The 22,150-nt window shown below is 41.2% G+C and overlaps 1 long non-coding RNA gene across 1 annotated transcript; it reads right to left on the bottom strand.

The window, feature by feature from the left end:
* Positions 1-12,490: 12,490 nt before the first annotated feature.
* On the bottom strand, positions 12,491-15,469 carry LOC145457965 (uncharacterized). The gene is made up of 2 exons (XR_013921024.1): positions 15,062-15,469; positions 12,491-14,365 (listed from the first exon to the last, which is right to left on the bottom strand). It is a non-coding gene; the product is annotated as an uncharacterized LOC145457965 (long non-coding RNA).
* Between the last annotated feature and the right edge of the window lie 6,681 nt (positions 15,470-22,150).

Below are 22,150 nucleotides of genomic sequence, written 5' to 3'. Positions count from 1 at the left end.
GCTGTAGGTTGTCATAGCCAGTAGAAAAAGCCACCGTTTCTCCCTTACGTTTTCGATTTGTACAAGCTGACTTCATACGTGCCACTACGTCTAATCAGAGTCGGATGAAAGGCTTTATGTATATAGCCTACGTATAATTAGATAATACGAATGTATATTTAGCAAAAACATAAGAAATATAACTGAACTTATATTAATTTTGATTTTTCTAAATAGCTCTGTGGCCCACCTAAAAATGCTCTGTGGCCCACCAGTGGGCCATGGCCCACCCTATGAGAACCCCTGCACTACACTATCTCCCCCGCTAGAACTAATGGTTGGTGATCAGTCTCCACGCGAAGTTGATGCAAGCCGATCAGCAGTTCCTTCCATCTCTCCATAGACCACGTTATAGCAAGGGCCTCCTACTCGATTTGAGCGTATCGTCTCTCTGTCTCAGTCAGCAATCTGCTAGCATACACGACAGGACGGAGAGAGTTGTCTACCTGGCGTTGCATTAGCACAGCTCCAAGTCCATAACTGCTGGAGTCGGCAGAGATAACAGTTTCCTTATTCGGGCTATACATAGCAAGAGACACATCCGAGGACAGCTCTGCCTTGACCTTGACGGTCTGTCTAATATACGAGACGTGTAGTTCTCAAGCAGCCATGTATTCAGTGACGACCAAGCACCGAAGCACCTGCGATGTCGTCACACCTGCGAGATAGTGTAATGGTTATGCGTCCGGCTTCTCGAGCGGTAGGTCGTGGGTTCGATCCCCGGCCGGGTCATACCAAAGACTCGAAAAATGGTATCCGCAGCTATCCTGCTAGGCTGCCAGCAATCACGGATAGCATGGAGGAGAAAAAAAAACGGGGGCGCAGACTAGATGACCTCATGGGGCCGTATCGCAACTCCGTCGCCAAAGCATCTCGATGGTGCAGGCGAGGAAGAATATCATATCTCTCTCTCACCCTAGTGGCGCCATAAAGCTACGATTACAGCTATTGTTATGTTCGTGCATTTACGTTTAGTGTTGTTCAACTCCTAATTTCTAGAGGACTAGTAATTACCGCCAATCATTATTTCCTCGTGTGTCGTGCTTGTATTTATACCCTATGTTCTGTTGTCTACGGGTCTTTCGTTTAACTGAACTATAAATCGTGTCGCTTGTCTATAGTTATTCTGCTGTACCATATACTGATTTCATAGTGCAACCTCGTCGTATGAGTTATTGTTCAAACAAGATCAAGAACATAACAATTGGTGTCAGAAGTCGGATTCATAGTTATTTCTGCGACGAAGATAAAGCATGGATTCAGGTATACTGAAGCTGCTCGAGAAGCAGCAGGCAATGATGGCGAGCCTACATGAAACAATGGCAAATCAAAAAGCACAGCGTAAAGAAGAGCTGGATCAGCAAAACACTCGGCACAAAGAAGAGATGGCGCAGCACAAAGAAGATATGGCACAGCAAAAGCTGCAGCATGAGGAAGCCATATCGCAATTAGCGCAGAGGTTGAGTCCCGGTGCGTCAACATCTGAAGCTACTGCTCCCAAGTTTGATTCGTTCATAAAATCAAAGGAGAAGTGGGACCAATATCTGCAACGATTCAACCATCACCTAGCAATTTACGGCATTTCCAACATGGAGAAGAAAAGAGCGTGTCTACTCTCATGGGTCGGACCTGAAACCTACTCGCTCCTACGTAATTTGTTTGGTGCTGCTGATGTCAGTGCACAATCCTTCGACGCGTTGACTGAGAAGTTGTCTACACACTTCAAGGACTCAATTCATGTGCAAGCAGCCAGGTACGAATTTTACAATTGCAAAATGCGACCGGGACAGTCGTACGATGATTGGATCGCAACTCTACGCGGAATCTCCAAGGATTGCAACTTCATATGCTCAAGAGATGGCTGTGATCAGAGCTACGTTGATGAGCTAATGCGCGATCTCATCATTAAAGAAACGCCGCACGCGGATGTGAGACGGCATTGTCTAACACAAACCAATCCATCCCTCGACGACGTTCTCAAAGTAGCCGCAACACACGTGAGAACGCTGGAAACCGATAGGGTTATCCAGGGCGAGAGTAGCGGTAAAGACACTTCCATCGTCAACAAAATGACGGGAAGTTATCAGAAGGGGAAAAAACCTTCCAAATCCAACCAAGGCAACTTCCCAGAAAGACTGAAATCCTGCAGCCGCTGTTTCATCGATCACCAGAGAAAAGACTGTCAATATCGACATGCAGTATGTCAGAAATGTGGTCGTAAAGGTCATATCAAACCTGTGTGCATGTCTACCAAACCTAGTATCACGCAACAGGTCACATCCGTCAATTTCTGCCCAGTGCCACTCCTCTCCTTCGACATCGATCAACTATATCGACGCGTAGGAAACCAGCTCTGGATGAACTCCAGCATCAACGGCATACCGTTGCCGACACAGTGGGACACTGGTACACCCTCCGCCATGGTGGGGTTGACTGGGTACAAAACTTTGGGCTCTCCGAAACTCTCCGCATACCATTGCTCTTTCGTAGCGTACGGCGACAAGCCACTGAAAGTGAAAGGTATTTGCACTGTAACCGTGCAGGTGGGTTCCGAAGTTCAAGTTGGCTTAAAATTGGTAGTTCTCGACGAACACCGTGGGCAAAACATTTTTGGTCTCGATTGGAGCGATGCTTTCTCCATGACCGCTAAGGGAACGTCTGCTTTGGATGCAATTTCCTCGCAGATGGTCGAATCGCAATCATGTAATGCTATTAACATTTGTGATTCGAACGACAAATTGGCATCTTTTCAGTCCAAATTTCCCTCCGTTTTCTCTAATGTATAAGGACGATGCACCAAGACAAAGGTGACGATTCACTTGAAACCTAATGCCAAGCCCGTCTTTAACAAGCCGCGTCCTTTGCCTTTCGCAAGGCAAATCGCTGTTCAAACCGAATTGAATAGATTAGTCAATCAAGGCATTCTTGAACCAATCAATTACAGTGATTGGGCAGCACCAATCGTTGCCGTCACTAAGTCTAATGGATCAGTACGCATTTGTGGTGACTTCAAAGCATTGAATCAACAAATTCAGATAGATCAACATCCCCTGCCCTCCTTAGATGAAATTCTTCACAAGTTACAGGATGGTTGTATTTTCACGAAAATTGATCTTGCCGATGCTTATTTTCAGCTAGAATTAGATGATGATGCGAAGAATTTGTGTGCCATCCACACGCTTACAGCGATGGTCATTAACGCTCATGGCTTACCAATATGACATTCGCTATAAACCGACCATTCAGCACGGAAACGCCGACGGTTTATCTCGCTTACCAAAGGGTCCAGACCTTGAGTTTGACGAACTGGAAATTCGTGAAAACGCGGTGATCGTTCACGCTATTGATATGGCATTCGATGGCTTACCGTTAACTCGCAATGAAATTCGCGACGCGACGCTGAAAGACAAAACCATGGAACTAGTGAAATTATCCGTCACTTATGGTAACTAGAATCCAACGACGCACATTGATGATTTTTCTTGGTTTTCGACTCGCAAACATTCGCCTTCGCTGCACGAAGACAAAGTCATGATCAGAGTTGGATCAATTACATTATTTCAGTTCCATTACAATTACAATTACAATTACTTTCATGCATGTTTCAATTACATTACAATTACTCCGTGCTAAAAATATCAAATTACAATTACAATTACTCCTTTCATGCTTCAATTACATCACAATTACAATTACAATTGCTGCTGTTGAACATGTAATTGAATAATCATAAATTCAACCGTGCTCCTTGACAACCGTAGCGTCGTAATAAACAACAATTCAAGTATTCATGTTTCATTCATGATACGCAAATACCCGTTTATTAATAAAAAGAAAAAACGTTTTCGAACTATTCCAGTATGCAGTATGTCGTTGAAAAAAGTATTATAATATATGCACGTGTTGGATTTGCGTATATAGTATATAATTTAAAAAAAATATATTATAAACAAAACCGTGCTTTGTCAGATAAGACATTATATAATATCCAGTGGTATGGTTAGTTAGCCAGACGAAGTAACGATGCAGCATCGTGATCTGAAATCGTATTGTAGATTGCCAACCCACGGATGGATTCGCAAGATGTGAGTCACGGATGAATGCACCGACAAACGTACTGCAGAGCCGGCTAAAAGCAGCAAACTTTGTAGTCCTAGAGCTGGCGATCCAAGCGTCCAAATTTGATGCATCTGGTCTTTATCGTAAGCTATTGATGCACTAATTCCGAAAATACAAATTAAAATCTCGTCAGGGCAATGTAACTGCTCCAAAATAGCCGTTTAAGGCCGACTGTTCTGAAAAGTGAGAGCGCCGCAGCAGCATGACCACGACAATGACCAATTACGCCCAGCGATTGTTCAGAACAATGCCGATTCCCAGACTTTCACGACTATTTTGGGATGGTACCATTGCCTGGAAATATACTTTTATTGCGGAATCAGTGCGACACTTGCTTTCGATTAGGACAGGGCTGGCCAATCTTTTCGGCCAAAGGGCCACATTTGATTGACGAACTATTGCGCGGGTCACTAGCCGCGCGAAGCGCGAACATTTTTCGAAGTTCATAGGTCAATAATATTGTCACTCAACTATATTGCGGGCCTGCTGTATATCGCTGGGCTCAGTTTGCAAGGAATGGACAATTCGGCGCCTGGACATATCGATATCGGAAGCTTTGACCAACATGCGTCAATCATTTTGGGCCTAGGTTTCATAGTCGACGGTCTTTCTGCAAATGCAAACGCAAGGTCGCATATGTTGAATGACACTTTGTCTCGTAATCGCGAATATAGTTACACTCCATCTGATACATTAGTCGTTCTTTCATTTTCACAAAGGGGTAACAATATTAAAAGCAAGAAATCGAGTGACAACATGTTGCGCGGAGCGTGTATTAAATTTTTACATATGATAAATCTATCGCAAAGTATTCTGCTTTATTGTAATGTACGAAGATCTACCAAAATGTGAATGGCTCATGGATCTGCCAATGCGTCGGCAATGATATTTTATTCATCAAATCTCAAGAGTTGCGGCCAGACTAATCCAATTTTTTGTTGGCCTTGCAAGCTCACAATCTGTGCAATCCATTTTTGATAATATTACTAATTTTGGAAATTACCTCGCGGGCCACTCAAAACTGTCTTGCGCGCCACATGTGGCCCGCGGGCCACGGGTTGGCCGGCCCTGGATTGGGACCATACATATCAAATTTCGACGCTTGGATCGCCAGCTATGGGACTATCAATTCTGCTGCTTTTAGCCGGCTCAGCAGTTCGCTTCTCGGCGTATTCAATCGTGAGTCACGTGTTGCGAATCCATCCGTTGGTTAGTAATCTAATAATTGTATACAATGACAGCCGAGGCCAGCATAGCGGTAAAAATAAAAAACTTCGCCCGCAAGGGCGCAGTCAAGGGCTTCCGCGAATGGATCCACCAAATTCCTTGTCGACATTTAAAGATAATGCATTATAAGTCAATTATTTTATGTTGTGCTTGGCAGGTCTCAATAGCAATTTAATGTAATTGAAATTGTAATTGAGCAAAATTTTTGTCAAATTACAATTACAATTACACAAAATAAAAATGCTTCAATTACAATTACATTACAATTACAATGAAAAATGTAATTAATTACATTCAGCTCAATTACAAATTACAATTGATCCAATTCTGGTCATGATCAATATTGATGGTTTTCAGAGCGTAGTAATTCCGCAGTCACTTCGCTCGCGAGCCTTATCATTGTTGCACGAAAGACATTGGGGTATCGCGAAAATGAAGCAGATGGCTCGACGTTACATCGTATGGCCTTCCGTTAATCGCGACATTGAAAATCTCGTGAAGAGTTGCGACGCTTGCCGTGAAGTGATGAAAGCGCCTGATCGTCAGTATCACGAATGGCCCAAAACGTCTGAAAGCTTTGAACGGATTCACTTGGATTTCGCAGGTCCAATAAAAAATAAAATGTTTCTTGTCATCGTCGATGCGCATTCGAAATATCCTTTCGTTAAAGTAATTATTGTCGGATCTACCACAACCTTGTGTGTAGTCAACGCTTTGAGGGAAGTCTTCTCTATTGAAGGCTTGCCCGTAACAATCGTCACGGATGGCGGACCGCAATTCACATCGAATGAATTCGATACGTTTTATTCGAATTTGGCAATCAGCCATATCGTATCACCGTCTTTTCACCCTGCCTCGAACGGGGAAGCGGAGCGTTTTGTCCAGACTTTAAAGGCTGGATTGATAAAAAATTGCGACGGGGGAAAAGATTTCAACTTTGCGCTCCAAACACTGCTCCCTACGTACCGATGTGCACCGCACCCGGGCATAGACTGAAAAACGCCTTCTGAGATTTTACATGGACGGCAGCCGCGCAATTTGTTAAGTTTGTGCTCGCCCTTCGACAAATCGAAACCCGTTACGCTTGGACAATCAGTCACTCATTTCGAGATTGGTTCCTCGGTTTAGGCGCGCAGTAACCGACGCGGATCAAAGTGGGTTGCTGGCGCGGTGACGGAAATACTGGGACGTATTGTGTACATTATAAAAACAGATCATGGGTATTGGAGGAGGCACAAAAACCAACTCCAACCACGCTTGATTTCCACTGGTCATGATACACCCACACAGGAAGTTGCTCAGCCGCAACAGTCACAAGCTGAGCATTGAGCAACCATTGGTCAGACATAGGGCACAACGTCCTGCAGCTAGTCCTGCTCGAACGTCGGGCAGACGTTATCCGCTTAGAATTAGAAAACAAACAGTTCTATCGGCCAACGTAAATTACGTTGTACTCTTAACTTACAGGGGAGGACTGTTATGTTCGTGCATTTTACGTTGGTATCGTTTGTTTCTTATTTGTCTAGGGTTAGTAATTACCGCCCATCATTATTACCGCCCATCATTATTTCCTCGTGTGTCGTGCTTTGTATTTATACCCTGTGTTCTGTTGTCTACGGGTCTTTCGTTTACTTGAACTCTGGATCGTGTCGCCTGTCTTCAAGTTATTCTGCTGTGTAATATACTGATTTCATATTGCAACCTCGTCGTATTGAGTTATTGTTCAAACAAGATCAAGAACATTACACTTCAAGAACATAACACTAACACTGATATTCATGACTTCCCCGCTTGGCGCTCATGCATTATTGGGATAGCATGGAGGGTGGTACAAGACTTAGAAAGCCGCACATGGCTATATCTGTACCCTTCATGTCCAGCGGCATATGAACATCACGCACTCATGGTATGCATATGTAGAAAATTTTGGTTTATCACCTTTGGGGGACCCGAAACCACCGTTTTTGTGGGGGGGGGGCAGACGAAATGCTGTTACGGTCCTGTTTGGAGTAAGAGGTTGTGCCCAACTGGTCTGAAATTGCCAGAGATACTCTGCAGCAACCGATTCGTTTCCACTTCTTCTAATTAGGAGTACAATCGATTATGATGTACCGCGAACCAATATTTGGGTAAACTCAATATGATACGTAAGGAAGTTCTGAGTTTGTGTTGTGGTGCAATTCGAAGCATTCCTCTTGTGTCTTAGAAGCCGAACGTGTAACGAGATGCCGCTTGACATATCCTACATTTGTAACACTGCCTTAATCAGCAGGTCCCATAGCATACTTTATTCTTGCACTGAAAACAATCCAGCAAAGGAAGTGTTAAATGATGCTTGGCACGAAGTGGCGAGATAGCGTAGTGGTATAATCCGCAGTTGCAACACCAATGGGTTGCGGGTTCGATTACGACCGAGGTCGGCTCCAGAATTTCTACCTAAGTGTTGGAGTATTATCTAGCTAGGCTTAAGGTTGCATTTAAAACCAAAATAAATTTAAAACAAACATGTTTAAAACAATTTATGCCCTACTTGTTTTTTATTGTTTTTTTTAAGCCATGACGCCACGAATATTCAATTGTGACATCATAGTCGATTGAAATCGACAAAGGAAAATATAGGGTAGATATAGCTCCTTTGACGAAATATCTACGTAGCACTATAGCTTTTGAGACGACTATTTTAAGGGTTCCTACCACCCCATATCGTATACGTCAGCTATACCGGGTGGTAGGCTAATTGTCCGTAGGTTCATACAACATGTTTTTTGGAAAGTATTTACACAATTATGGTATGATTTTACAACTTGAAAAAAAAAAACAGAATTTAATTTTTAAAGGGGCTTTTGCTGTTTAAAACACTGTTTTAAACAAAGTGTTTCAAATAACCCTAAACAATCTTTTCAACTTTCAAACGTATATGTGGGCAGAGGTGGTCAAAGTGGTCGAGAAGGCTACTTAGAAGTATAGTGACGCTAAAATCTACTCGACTAAGTATAAGGAAGTAGTTGTGAGAAGCAGTTATAAATGCGCTCTCGTGTGCTGTCAAAAGTTGTAAACTGAGCCCTACGGACCCTACAGAGAGCCGGGTTCGTGCTCGCTGCATGCAAGAGGTACAAAGTTTCCACACATAAGAATAGGACCGCATCATGGAATGCAAATGATAGTGTCGCTTTGGAACGGCCCCAAACCCCATTTCAGATAATGTCATGGAATGGTCCTATTGTAATACCGTAGGGCGTAGGCCATAGGGCCATGTGGATATAAAGCTGTATCGGCTGTATCAGCTGTATCACAGCTATCACAGTTTTATCAGCTGTATCACTCTACCTGTATGAAATCGGTGTCTTGTGTTCACACCAGAGTTGGATCAATTACAATATTTTAATTCAATTACAATTACAATTACAATCACTTCCTTGTATGTTTCAATTACATTACAATTACAATTACTCAATGCTAAAAATATCAAATTACAATTACTGTTAAAAATGTAATAATTGCAATTATAATTACAATTACTTTTAAACATGTAATTGATTCAGTAAAGAGGTGTTCTTTGACAACCGTAGCGACTTAACTAGCAACAATCTCAAGCTATTCATGTTCCATTCCTGATATGTAGAATACTCTTTAATTAAAAAAAACTCGAACGTATTCGAACTATTCCTAATCATGAGTACTGAAAACTACAAGCACAGAAAAATGTTTCATGCGACTGTTAAGAACCACAGGTTTGGGCGACTAACAGCGAATAGGCTACAGGACAGTCAATGAAATGTAATCAAACGATTAGTCTACTCAGAGCTGAGTCATTTTTTTTCTATTTGGCGAATGCTAAATAATGTGCAATGAGAGATATGATATTCTTTTTTGCCTGTACCATCGAGATGCTTTGACGACGGAGTTACGATACAGCCATGAGGTCCTCTAGTCAGGATAATGAAATGTAATTGGTAAGGCGTCAGCGATAAGGATGATACCGATAAGTTGCGTGAAATTAAAATAAATGCAAAAGGAAAGAACCTCCTGATAGCTAAGAATTACAATATTTTGGTTCGCATTTACATTTTCAGTTGCTTGGAAACTGTTAGATTGCATTTGATGAACATTAGGGTGCGAGAAGTTTCTGGCCACAGTAAATTTGGTCAAGATTGGAGGTAAGATTGGGATAACATCTCTACAAATGCGTGATCAAGTTTGATGAAGCCTTGGTTGGAAACTTGAATTTTTTTCTATTGTTGCAACAAGCCTCGGTACTGGTCAGAGATTTAAAAAAAACTTTGACCGTGGTGTAGGAAATGGTTCAGCACAGGTTTCAGAAGAGTTTATTTGCTGTTCATCCATTTTTGAAATATTAAGATTTAGTTTAGCCCACTGGTTCTCTAACTGTTTTAGACACGCTCCCCTTTATAATAGTGAATATTTCGTGCCTTAATTATAGTTTGATGGTATGGAAGGTTATGACTGTTGATGAGAGAATTCTCCAATACGAAATTCAGACTATACACCGAGCAATAACCATAAAACAGAGGTGAATCGGGGCAAGCGCGGAAAAGATTTCAGTTCACTGGATCGTTGCGCCCCGTTCATATGCTTTCACGCCGCCCAAGGGGGCACACCGTCAGTTTGAGAACCACTGGTTTAGCCTATATCGTAATTCACAAAGTTTTCTGTTGCTACTGAAGTATGGGAAACAGTTTAGCGTGGCTATCTAGTTATAACGCAGCACGCATAGAACACCGATGTAAATAGGCTAATTAGTACATGTGGTGAATGTTTACTAAGGCCGTGCCGTAAGGCCCCTCGTCGTCATCCTAGTTCGTACCGGATCTTCACTGGTGCGACGAATATATGATTGATTAAATGATTATTTTATGTTGTGATAGTCAGGTTTCCATGAAAATGTAATTGAGATTGTAATTGAGCAAAATTTTGATCAAATTACAATTACAATTACACAAAATAGAAATGCTTCAATTGCAATTACAATTACATGAAAAAATGTAATTAATTACATTCAGCTCAATTACAAATTACAATTGATCCAACTCTGGTTCACACAATTCTTGATTTTTTTAAATATTTCATTTAGTTACTTTAACTTGGAGAATCATCGCTGCTCCCAAGGCAAAACGTACCGAGATTCACCCAGGTATCACTCTGCACACGTCTATACTATGTCTGGGATGCGCGAAATAGTCAAGTAGGCTATCACTCAAGTATCAACCATGTCACTCAGGTATGGGCTGTATCACTCAATTATTAGCTGTATCATCCAGGTATCTCTCTGCATAAAAAGTATCACGCCAAGACTATGTCTGGGATGCGATGCAGTCAGGACGATACCCTCCCCTTCAGTGATTATGCGAGCACGCAATGTCACACGCACCCGATTGTGCCGTTTAATCCGAGTGCCATAGGTCCGTGGACATGGACATACTTGTAAAATATGCCTCAGCGAAGCTATTTTCCCACAGCATTCGCACCTGGAGTTCGTGTTCGGCCTCCCCCTTGATTTTCGTGATGGGTCAGGCATCAGATTACCTCTGATTTTAATTGCGCCGATATAGCCGATATAGTCAATAAAGCTACTTGAGTAGCTTTATTGACTACTTTGACCACCTCTGGATTCAGGACGCAGTATAGCAAGGCAACAAGATGATTTGTGCGATGATGAAGTAGACCAAGATTCACTCACTCAACAATGATCACTTCAAAGTCCCTAATGATGCCCCAGAAACGATAGGTGTAAAAGTGACCACATACTATGCTGAATATGATATGTCAAAGTCCTTGATAATCGCGCAGAAAAGGGGTGTAAAGGTAAGCACAGACAATGCTGCATAGTGCATGGTATCCAGCAAAGTTAGTATATCATATCAAGCATAGTCTGTGCTTACATTTACACCCCGTTTCTGTGGCATCATTAAGGACTTTGAAAACACTTACAAGTGAATTCAATTTGCTGCAAACATCTGATAATGCCAAGCCTAACCGTCTGATTCAGCCGATCCCTATAGAGCATTCAAAACTTCGACTATGTACTGTGCCCAATAAGATCACACAAATTATAGTGTCATTGTTAAGCTTTATATTTGTATTCGATGATGATATATCCTTTCTGAAACTCAGAATCCGTCGCCACTTGTATAAGCGCCTATGCTTTACCTCGTTGAAAACAAGGCATAAGGTTACGGCGGTTTCCTTGACAAAAAGCGGTCATGCTTTAGACGTTTTTGTGAAGCAGCTGTTGTCTGTTCATCATGTATTTCGTACCTCAACACACCCTGAATCAATGATATATTAACAATGATTGGAAACTACCGTGAGCTCTGCGTTTCAGCGTGTTCCGGGTCACGCTTCATCGCATACACAGTTATGCCGTAAACAAAAGCTTCCTCAGCAATACTTCTTTGACGAACTAGCAATGATATATGATTTATTGGGTATATTTATCAGTGGTGCATTTCTTTCGCGCGTCATGCAGGTATCGCAAATCCAATTCAAACATTGATGACTCGCGATCATGCGCAATCCCCGTGCTGTAGACTTGTGACGACCAACGAGGCTTATGTTCACACCGTCCCGGTTCAATCACTTTTGCATTTGACACAACCTTCATTCCAACTTGACGTGTCGCTTTTCCATCACATTGATACATTAGTAACATCATATATAAATAAATATCAAGCCGAGGTTGTTTTTAGAGAAGTGATTCTGAGTACTCAAGTAGGTTGCCTACTTCCGCGAGTGATTGTGTTTTCATACTACTCACCAAACAAAAACATCACAACTTAGTTTTTGCCAGGGATATCTGTTTTAGAAAATAGCACCCACATATTCATTGGTCAATGGTCATTTTGTGGTAGTTACTAAGCTTCACCCTGCAATTTCAAAAGTGACTATTTCCCACTGACTGCGAGCGAAGAACCAAATCTACTTTTAGAACTTTTTAAAAGTACTTCACAGATTTATATTTTCGCTACTTCTATTTGAACCTGAGTAAATCATTGTAGCAATGCTGCATGCATCAACCCCCTACCTCTCACAAAAAGTCACCTATCCATGATCATTCCACGAAATCTCGATGCCTTACAATACAGAATTGAATTTTCAGGATCTTGTTATGTGAAGAAATGAGGAATGATGAAACAAGATACATACACTTCACATATGCAACATTTACGAATACAAACTTTAATCCTCAATTCCCTAATTCATGTGCATATAAACGAAATAATAATGCATGCATTTGAAAAAAGTCACATTAATATGCAACTGAACAGAAATAGATCGATGCACAAAAACAATGTGGACAACAAAAACAGTTAATGCGTGATTTTTTAGCAATAACAGTAGGCTACTAGATATCAATTTTTGTCATCTTCAACTTGGAAAAGTGTTTGGATGATGTCCTTCAAAAATGCAGCAGTACACTCGCTTTCGTTGGCTCCAAAGTGGCTAATTACGACCCGAATGATGCCGTATCTACTCTCGATGAAATCTGCGTTGTTTAGATGTTTGTCCATATTTGCTTGCTCATTGGTAAGATGGGGAACACCCTTTTTCCGTAATTTTATATGATATCAAGGTGTCACCAAATTCATTGCCTAGTGCAGAATAAGGATTTTGACCATTTGACCGTACCTGTCCACTGTCCAGGGGTTATTAAATGCATTAATGGTTATCAAGACTCAAGAAATTTTTGGTTTTCTCAGTTGCTGTTCATCCAGCACAAGAATCTCTGCATTTTCGCATTTGAGGCAAGAAATCATTTTCCAGCCAGTTCAAGCGTGAATCGTCTGGACTGCAATATGGTTTAAGTCTTTGCTGTAACTGGACTTGGTTGTGATGTATTCATAATGTCGATCCACTTATTGAAAATACCGGCAAACCATGCAGAAGCTTCCATATCCTCACCTCCCATCGCTCGCATAATACGCCCAACACAGAAGCTGAGCAGCAAAAATCACCCACATCTTTGCAAAGCTTTGCATACGAAAATGTGCATCCGTCAAATTGTAGCATCCCACTTCCGTCGTTTCAAACAGTTTGGGAACAGCCGTAAAATGCCGCCATGGAATAAATTTACCATCCGTGTTGAGAAGTTTCGTACCACCAGTGCGGCTGGCGTAGAGGTTTAACAAATGGGGAGGGTTGAATATATTTCTGCATTTTCAAGGATACTTCAAGTTCACGTTATTCACTTCTTGTTCCATCAGCAACAAACGCAGCTACCCGAACTCCACAATCCTGCAAGATGCCAACACATTCCCATAATATACTTGAAAGTTGAAATGAAGCCACCGACTTTGCTGCGTAGTATGCCACAAGTTTGGAAAAAGAGGTTACCAGGCCCCTGGCTTGAAGAGCGAGTGAAGCTGGTTCACCATCATCTACAGGTCTTGACTCCCCGAGATCAATGAATCCTACCATTCTGTCTTTCGTGTGTACTGAATACAATACTCTCGTTCACTGAAAATGCAAAAATCAGAAGTAGTTAGACACATGAAACATCACATTGAACAGCATTGCTGAAATATTCGCAACGAAGTTTTCGACACAGCTATAAAGTCCCGAGAACACAATCTAGCCAATTTAGAGACAAATTTAAGGTTGCAATTGATGCAATTTTCAAATTAATCGATTTGTGTCCTGTCCGCAAAAGCAAATGCATTAGACATTGAAATAAAACTCGTTTTGTCAGTTTTACCAGTCAACTACCATTGGAGTAAATAACAGTCAAGGTAGCCTACCACTCTGAATAGTGCTTATGCAATGAAATGATGAAGGGTACAGTATAGAATCATTTCCTCACCTTTCAACAAATCAGATGACGCGCAATGAAATTACCAAATCTTTAAATCGTCTTTTTTGTACAATTGATCTCGCCACAGATCTTGACGCAAGCTCCTTACAAATTTCTCAATGTTTTCCGCCCATTCATATTTGACGCCAGTGCAAAAACGTTTTGCTGGAACTTAAAACAAATGCACATTGGCAGAGGTTTTAGCACACCCTGGTATGCAACTCTGTCTCCCCATTCTGACGCAACCAACTATTCATCTATCAACTACAGTGAGAAAAAGGGGTGTATAAATATTGCCGCAATACAATGGTGATGTTCCTGGTGAGTAGAAGTATAGCTAACCAAAGTATTATAGGGTTAGCTGGCTGACTACTTAACCTGGAGTCCTGTACTGTATCCTGGTGAGATCTTCTTAAGACGCAGATAGACGCAAGACATACGAATATATTTCAGACGTTGTTACAAGTAGGGTTAGCAAATGAATCTCATCTCGAGTCAACTAAACATGCGCTTATATAGACTCGTGATCATTGCAATCGGAAGTCTTATTCGTTTCCTAATATGGCGTGGAAAACACAATGTTGGATATTATCATATGGTCCCGCAAGCAGGTGTATCACAGCTGTATCAGCGGTATAAATTGCAACACTCTGCAACAGTTTGACAGCGGTTGCCTCTGATCGAATGAAAGCCAGATCGAATGAGATCTGCTTGCGGTTAGTATAGGTTCATGTAGGTTTGGAGGTTGTCAGTTACGAGATATACACATTTCATGGTTGGGGTATAGCCTTCAATAAAATTACTTTCTGTTAAATGGGTCTCATTGAATTTTCAGGTTGGCCACCCACCAACAATAAGATTACTCACACAAGAATCTTGATCAGTTTCGCTTTCCAGATATCAGATGGCGTTAATTGCATCTAACAAATGTTCGAATCTCAATCTGTCTTCATTTTCCAAGCTTTTTCCGCTCATACACAGATGCAAAAACCTAAGCAGCTAGTCAGTACCTGAATATTGCGCATTGGCGGAAGTTTGATTAGACATTAGTATGCAGTACTGTCTCACTATACTCGCAAAACTTATTTACAATCAACCAATAAACGAAAAAACAGTGAAATATCTGCCAACAAAGGTGATAGCAGCACTGCACCACGGTCAGCATTGCTCAATGAAGTGTACGCAGTCAACCTTATCCGCGCGGACGCTGATTTCGGCGGGAGTAGACCTTACAGCGTTAGGGAGCGAGGCAGTTTCCAATCATTGTATATATATCATTGCCCTGAATCAATCCTAAATCATTATATGTCAACCTACATACAATGCGCTTTCAGAATCGCCGAGGGTAGCAGACTCCTTGATCACCTAATCAGCAAAATGTGCTGCCTTGGTCATTGAAGCATAGCCGATTACCCAATCAAGAGCCGTGGTTTGGTGAAGACTAGTCTTCTCGCCGTTCTATGGTTGGTGGCACGCCCATTCTTCGGCAGCTACCTTCAAACGCTTTGCACGAAATCTTAACGGCCTTCCTGTGAGCTTGTTTTAGGCCCAATGTCGTTTTATATCAATAATCGTCGTCGGAGGTTTATCTGGGCTCCTCTTCCCCTGCCGTTGCCGTTCTTACGGCGACAAAAAAGCCCAGAAAAAGACCCGACGAAAGAAAGCACTCACAATGAATGGAAAAGAACTAGTAGAAAGGGCCGCGGCTTCAAAGAGATCAACATCGAAAAAGAACTGTGACATCGGGCACTCTAGGCCGAGGTGGATGTTAGAGTAAAGGATCGCTACTGATGCGTGTCGTTCTACATCCTCCTATCTGTTCATGACATCGCATTGTGTCTTATCGCATTGTACATTGTGTGTGACTTGTTCTGATAAAAATATAACCCAACCATGTTATGTTATGTTATGTTACAACGGAGGATTTGTAAGATTTTCCAAATTTTGAACAACCCTAATGTCCATTGTCCAGTCCATGTCCATGTCCACATTCAAATCAAAATACTCTTAAGAATGAATATACCTACTAGTCAGCGCTTGATATTGCTAGACCACGATCTGATATATCGACATCGCCTTCCGTCACAAGCCTCCTCCTTTTGTCGCTTGTCTGTTTGCGTTAGATTCTATTACTTTTCATTCACTACCCAGTGTGCAACTGTGCATGCCTCCTCTTTACCTCACCTATGGGCATAATGGTGTCTGATTTCAAAAGCTACTTCAAGTAATTTCGGCACCTTCCTATCTTTTCATTGTATCGCAATCTTGTGGTGTATTGATCTAATAAAATTCTTAATAAGAAAATAAAATGATTCCACAGCCACGTTCTATGCCGAATTGCCCACGGCCGTAAACGACAATTACTAACTCTCGTTTTCATTGGACGAAAAGTAACATTTATGGCTCTCTACTGTGTAGAAAAATTACTTTTGTCGGATAGAAATTTTGGTCAATATTTTGATGTCAATGAGCTTCCATTAAATCCCATTTCGGTAGCAGCTAAAAAGAAGGGTTTTGGTTTTCAACAAGTTTATTTTTATTCAAATTAATGGCTGATAGTTGTCAGTATGGTGATAAGTCGACCCGTTTACGACCAGATGGTATTGTAGGTAGGTAATATAAAAGAGGCTAGTCTAGTATCATAGCAATACGAAGGTTTCATGCAGATGCAGTTCATGGCGTTCACATTCAATTTCTCACATAGATTAAGATTACGGTATTCTGTAAGGTGGCATGCCGTAAGCTGTATGTCATCCCAGTCTGTTTTATGTATAACAGTCCGCATCATCGATGTGAAGAATGAGAATTGATATTGTTGTTTGTATAATGGCATGTTGGGTGGGAGTCTAACGTCACTCTAACCCATGACATATGGTCATATGCTAATATTAGTACTAACTTTTGTTATATATATTTCATTTATGAAGAGATCGCGTTGACCTGTATGACTAATGGAATAGAACCTTTAAAGCCCTTGTTGATCATCATTGCGATAGATTTCGGAGAAGAAAATATGAGACGTTATATGAATCCTTATTGACTTGTCACACCTCAAAATCAAATCTGCCTCATGACAAACATTTCCATCACACGCAATTATCTGCAGTAAACGTACCTTGATTGCACCATGGGCGAAAAATCATGTCAGTTTCGTCACATGTCAGTTCCGTTTCTGGACATGTTCGCAAGATAGAATAACACTTAAAACATTATTCGTATATGTACGATTTCACGAATGTGTCAACTGCAGACGCGCTACCCATAAAGTATTGTATAAACACAAACTTGTTGAATAACAAAAAAGATCGGCATCAAATCATTTGACGAACAATAATTTCCACTTCACGTGTCTATATTAATATTAAGGGCAGAAAAGTGATGTTTTTGACTAGAAACAGATCAGTACTTATGCTACGCCCTTAACTTCTGCTTTTCAATGGGCGTTCATAGGATTGATATTCATTTTATATAACTTAGTTTTGTCACGCCCAACGGTTCCTTAGAATTGTCAAGATAGCCATACCACTCATACGGTGTGCCACACATGAAGCGATCCGACCTCATGCGATATTTATTTATTGTGGACAAGGTACAGGAATTCTACTCCAAATCTCATATATATCTGAGTCTGAAAGACACCCTCCCTAGATGAATTGAAATCATGTAAATACATGGGCTAGTCAGTATCTTGTATCAAACTTTGAAACAATCACACAAGTCACAAGATGCAGCAACACTTGCACTCCATATTAGTGGTTTGCAACCCTATTGACCTTACGGACCAGTAAAACTTCAAAGCAAATGTTGCGGATCGGTGAAGGGTGAACCTTTGAAAATCAAACTTAACCCCGAATTTGTTTACTAAAAATATTTTATTTCTCTAATAATGGACAAGCGTCCAACTTCTTGTATTGTAGAGTTGAGATATAAAATTCTAGTACATTTTGCGGACCGGCGGTTGAGAACCACTGCTCTATACCTGTACTAAATTCGATCGATGCCACAAGTCTTCTAAAGTCAGGAGTAAACCGCCTTCCCAAAAACTATATTCACACCCTCTTATGTTCTATTATGGCTCAGTGATTAGCCCCTCTGACATGACAGTTGATAGCAATGAAATTTTATACAATAAAATTTACTTGTTGCTACATCTTCGAGTTCACTGTGTATTTCTAATGTTCGAGGCGTTCTCAACTGTTTTAGAGCTAGCGAATCGATCAGATTTTGAAAGAAATTTTGCGGACCTGTGAACCTTATCAATCAAAATGAACCTGAAATGTAATTACGACAAGTATATGCAACAATTATCGGAAACTTCGATTTGATGAGAAAATTTCTACTACGGTACCATTTTGAATTCTGTGCCGAAATAATCCAGTTAAAAACCGCTGACTTGATTTGTGATTGTTGTGTTTATTTTGGAAGAACTGCGACTTCACCGTTTGATAGCCTCTATTATACTGTGAAGTGTTGCTAAAATGTACTGTCAAAATGTAACGAATTTTCTTTAAAAAGTCTTAAATTAAAATATAACCGGTCTTATCCGAGCTGTAGGCTGTTGTTGAATAGTTGGGGTGCAGCGCTTGTCACATTGTGAAGAGACCATGAGCTCTATATCACGTCACCATGCAGCAGAATACGTTCCAAATTTCTGAATCATATTCAAGTTTGTTAAATCAACGTATCTTTTCTGCAATTAGTTATAATAGGCGATAGGAATATTTCTCGTGAGGCAGATCTTAATTTTCAGTTTGATGATGAGACTAGAACCGCATGGCAGCTTTCTTTTCTTAGTACAAATTCCGTCATAACAGACCAACTGCACAATGTTGGTAAGGCTTAAGTGTTGCCATTTCATTAGGAATACAAGTCATCCCATACTGAGAAGCTAAAGCACTTTGTAACCTACAATATTTCACAACTTGACCTTGATACCTCTGAAATGAATAAATGGAATTTAGGGATTATAAATTGAATTTGTTTCACTTGAAATCTTCATTGTTATGAATGAATACCATTTTTGTTGCTTTTCCTTCGTCCAAATCTACCCCTGTATTTGGTGCAACTTTGGACAAGCTGTAAGATTCTGTAATTTATTTCATAGTAAGTATTTATATTACCCCTCCCATTGAGGCTTCATTGACCTGAGTTCAGGCTTCAAAACACTTTTATTACAGGAATTCACAAAGAACAATGTCTGAAAATGGAACAAAATACGCTAGGCCTATCCTGCGGGTGGATCCCTTGTAAATTATCTCAAAAGTTTGTACGGCTATCTGTCACTTGTGACAAAATAGCATTTGTGATAACTGCAGAGATGAGCTAAAAATAACCAGTACTAATTATTAACGCAGTCCATCGCATTAATGGTGGCTAGGCCTGTGTTTAGTAAGCCTGTCAGCCCATGCTACACGACTGGGTGTAATAGCCAAATTTTTTGGGGAGTGATGGTTTCCCACAAGGCAGACGTGGGATTCGATAAAATCTGAAACCGTACCATAGAGTTTAAGCATTGTCCCATCTTCTGTGAGCGTTCAGCATTTCGTTCTAAAAATGAAGGAGTCATAGATATCTTAAAGATATAATTATGAATAGTATCGATTCAAGCATTAGGCATGTAGCGCTTTAAATATGCTGTAGTCTCTAATTACAGTTCAGTGTGAAAAACATTTTCGTGGCTGATATTATCCTCAGAAAACCAAGGTATTTGCACTGCAGCTCAAAGATTATCACATAATGTGCCATTCCAGAAAAGATAGCGTAATGGTGAAGTGTCCGGCTTCTTGATCGTTAGGCCGTGGGTTCGATCCCTGTCCGGGTCATACCAAAGACCGGATTAGTAACACTGGTATCCATGACGTCCCCGCTTGGCGCTCATGCATTACTGGGATAGCATGGAGTGGTGGTGCAAGACTTAGAAAGCCTTTCAAGGTTATATCTGCACCTTCCTTGTCCAGCGGCATATGCACATCACACACCCATGGTATGCATTTGCACATATCGTGTGTATGTATATCATGAGTCGGTGTATATGCCGCAAAAACATTAGGGACAAAAATAAACTACCGGTACGTCCTTTCCAATCCATTTCTCCCTGTGGTATAGAGGTCATGTGTCATTGAGACTTTAAAAACTAGAAAATTCTAGTTGACTAATTAGAACGAAATGCCGGCAATCTCATTCTAATCTAATATTTCTATGCTATCGTTTTAATACTGATCTAATTTCTTATTTTCCTGAAAATGCTACAGGAGAACTGGATCGTGCGAGACGAGCCAAGCTTGGTGTGCAGACATTTGCCATTCTGGTGCTCTGATTTGATATAGATTTAACTTGATTCAATGTCCAAGCTTTTGCGGATTCAGTAATTCTAATCTAACTTGGGATAAACTGTATAGTTATAATTCTAATCGAATTTGGACAGCGGGAAATTTTCTAGTTGTCCGATTCCGGACTGTCATTGATTATTAACCCTTTGCCGAACTGCTGACACGCATTAGCCTATTTCACTGTTGCTGTTGGTCCATAAGATAGTTCATAATATTGGCTGAAACTATCTAAAAATTCTCTGCGTGCCTGCTTGACTGGCTAAGTGATGCGTGCAACAAAGGTTGCAAATGATAATGCCACAAAGAGATTGGAACAGTAAATTTTGCGAAAGTATTCTAGCTGCAGTTCGAAAACGATGACTTTTTTGAGGAAAATGCCTGCTGCCAATATGTTTTTCACAGATTAAACTCAACTTTCAGACCACATCGTATTTTCTAGGATGGTGCCCCTTTAAATATCGAGCAGTATGCAGGATAACGTCCGTGTTGTGTTGCAGTCTATTTAGTGGAATATCCATTTATAGGGCTGGGCACAATGATACGGGTAGAGGTTACATGAATCCGGATCAAGTATTCATTCTGCTGATTCGAGTCGAGTACTGACCAATGATTTTTTCGAGTACAGAAATGATACGCTCCTTGCAGGCGCGTAGCCAGGGGGGGGGTTTCGGGGGTCGAAACCCCCTCCTTTAGAAACGCGAAACCCCCTCCTTTAACGCGAAACCTTGCTCTTTTTAAATGACCGCTCTGACGCTAATACTCGGTTGCAATTCAATAAGTCGTATTATCAGTATTGTGCGCGGCAAATTAACGAAAGGCGCGGCCAATTAACGAAAGGCGTGTTGCTAATTAGCCAGATTCGTGCGTGTTGCGCACTGCACAATGTAACGCGACACGATCTCCCGCTGAGATGATTGGCGAAATCGGGTCATTCATTGTCGCGCGTTCGGCAATCATTGCTAGCCTGATTTACCGCGTCTCCGACAAGCCTAATTCCGCTGGCTTGAATAATCACATCTGCAATAGGCCCTGTGCGACAGTATCGTCACTGGCCTTCACAATCACATCTGCATTGGCTTGGTGTGCACGATATCTTTGCTGGCCTACACAATCGCATCTGCAATAGGCCTAGTACTAAAGATATCGCTAGCGAGCCTAACTACCACTCGTCTTGGGCCTACCATGCTTTGGCTCCTATTTCTCGATGGCTTAGATAAAATGCTATTAAGTATAAGCTGATTAGCGATTGTGATTTAAAGAGTGACATCTCGTAACTGAATGACATCGAATGTCCGCAATCATGTTCGACGCGTGCGTACATGCGTAATTGATTTCCACTAGTCTTCTGTTATAGTCCAGTAGGCTTGAGTTATAAGAGGTAAGGTTTGAATCACCTGAAATCGGCGTCATTATAGCACATATTCCATAAAAACTCGTACATTTTTACTTGCGCAAATCGTCGCCGAGGCTACGTAAGACGCAAGACGCATTGATGAGCGGGCGTATCCGCGTATTTAATTGTTGGACGCTTTGATAAGGGCGCGAATTCAATTGTTCAGCGCGTTGATAAGCGCTCGTATTCAAATGTTCGACTCGTGCGTATTTCATTGTTCACAACAGATCAGGG

The sequence above is a fragment of the Botryllus schlosseri genome, chromosome 15, assembly GCF_051294905.1.
Source record: "Botryllus schlosseri isolate E-star chromosome 15, Bs_hap1, whole genome shotgun sequence".
In the NCBI taxonomy this organism is placed as follows: Eukaryota; Metazoa; Chordata; class Ascidiacea; order Stolidobranchia; family Styelidae; genus Botryllus; species Botryllus schlosseri.
This window is presented reverse-complemented; position numbering and strand designations above follow the sequence as displayed.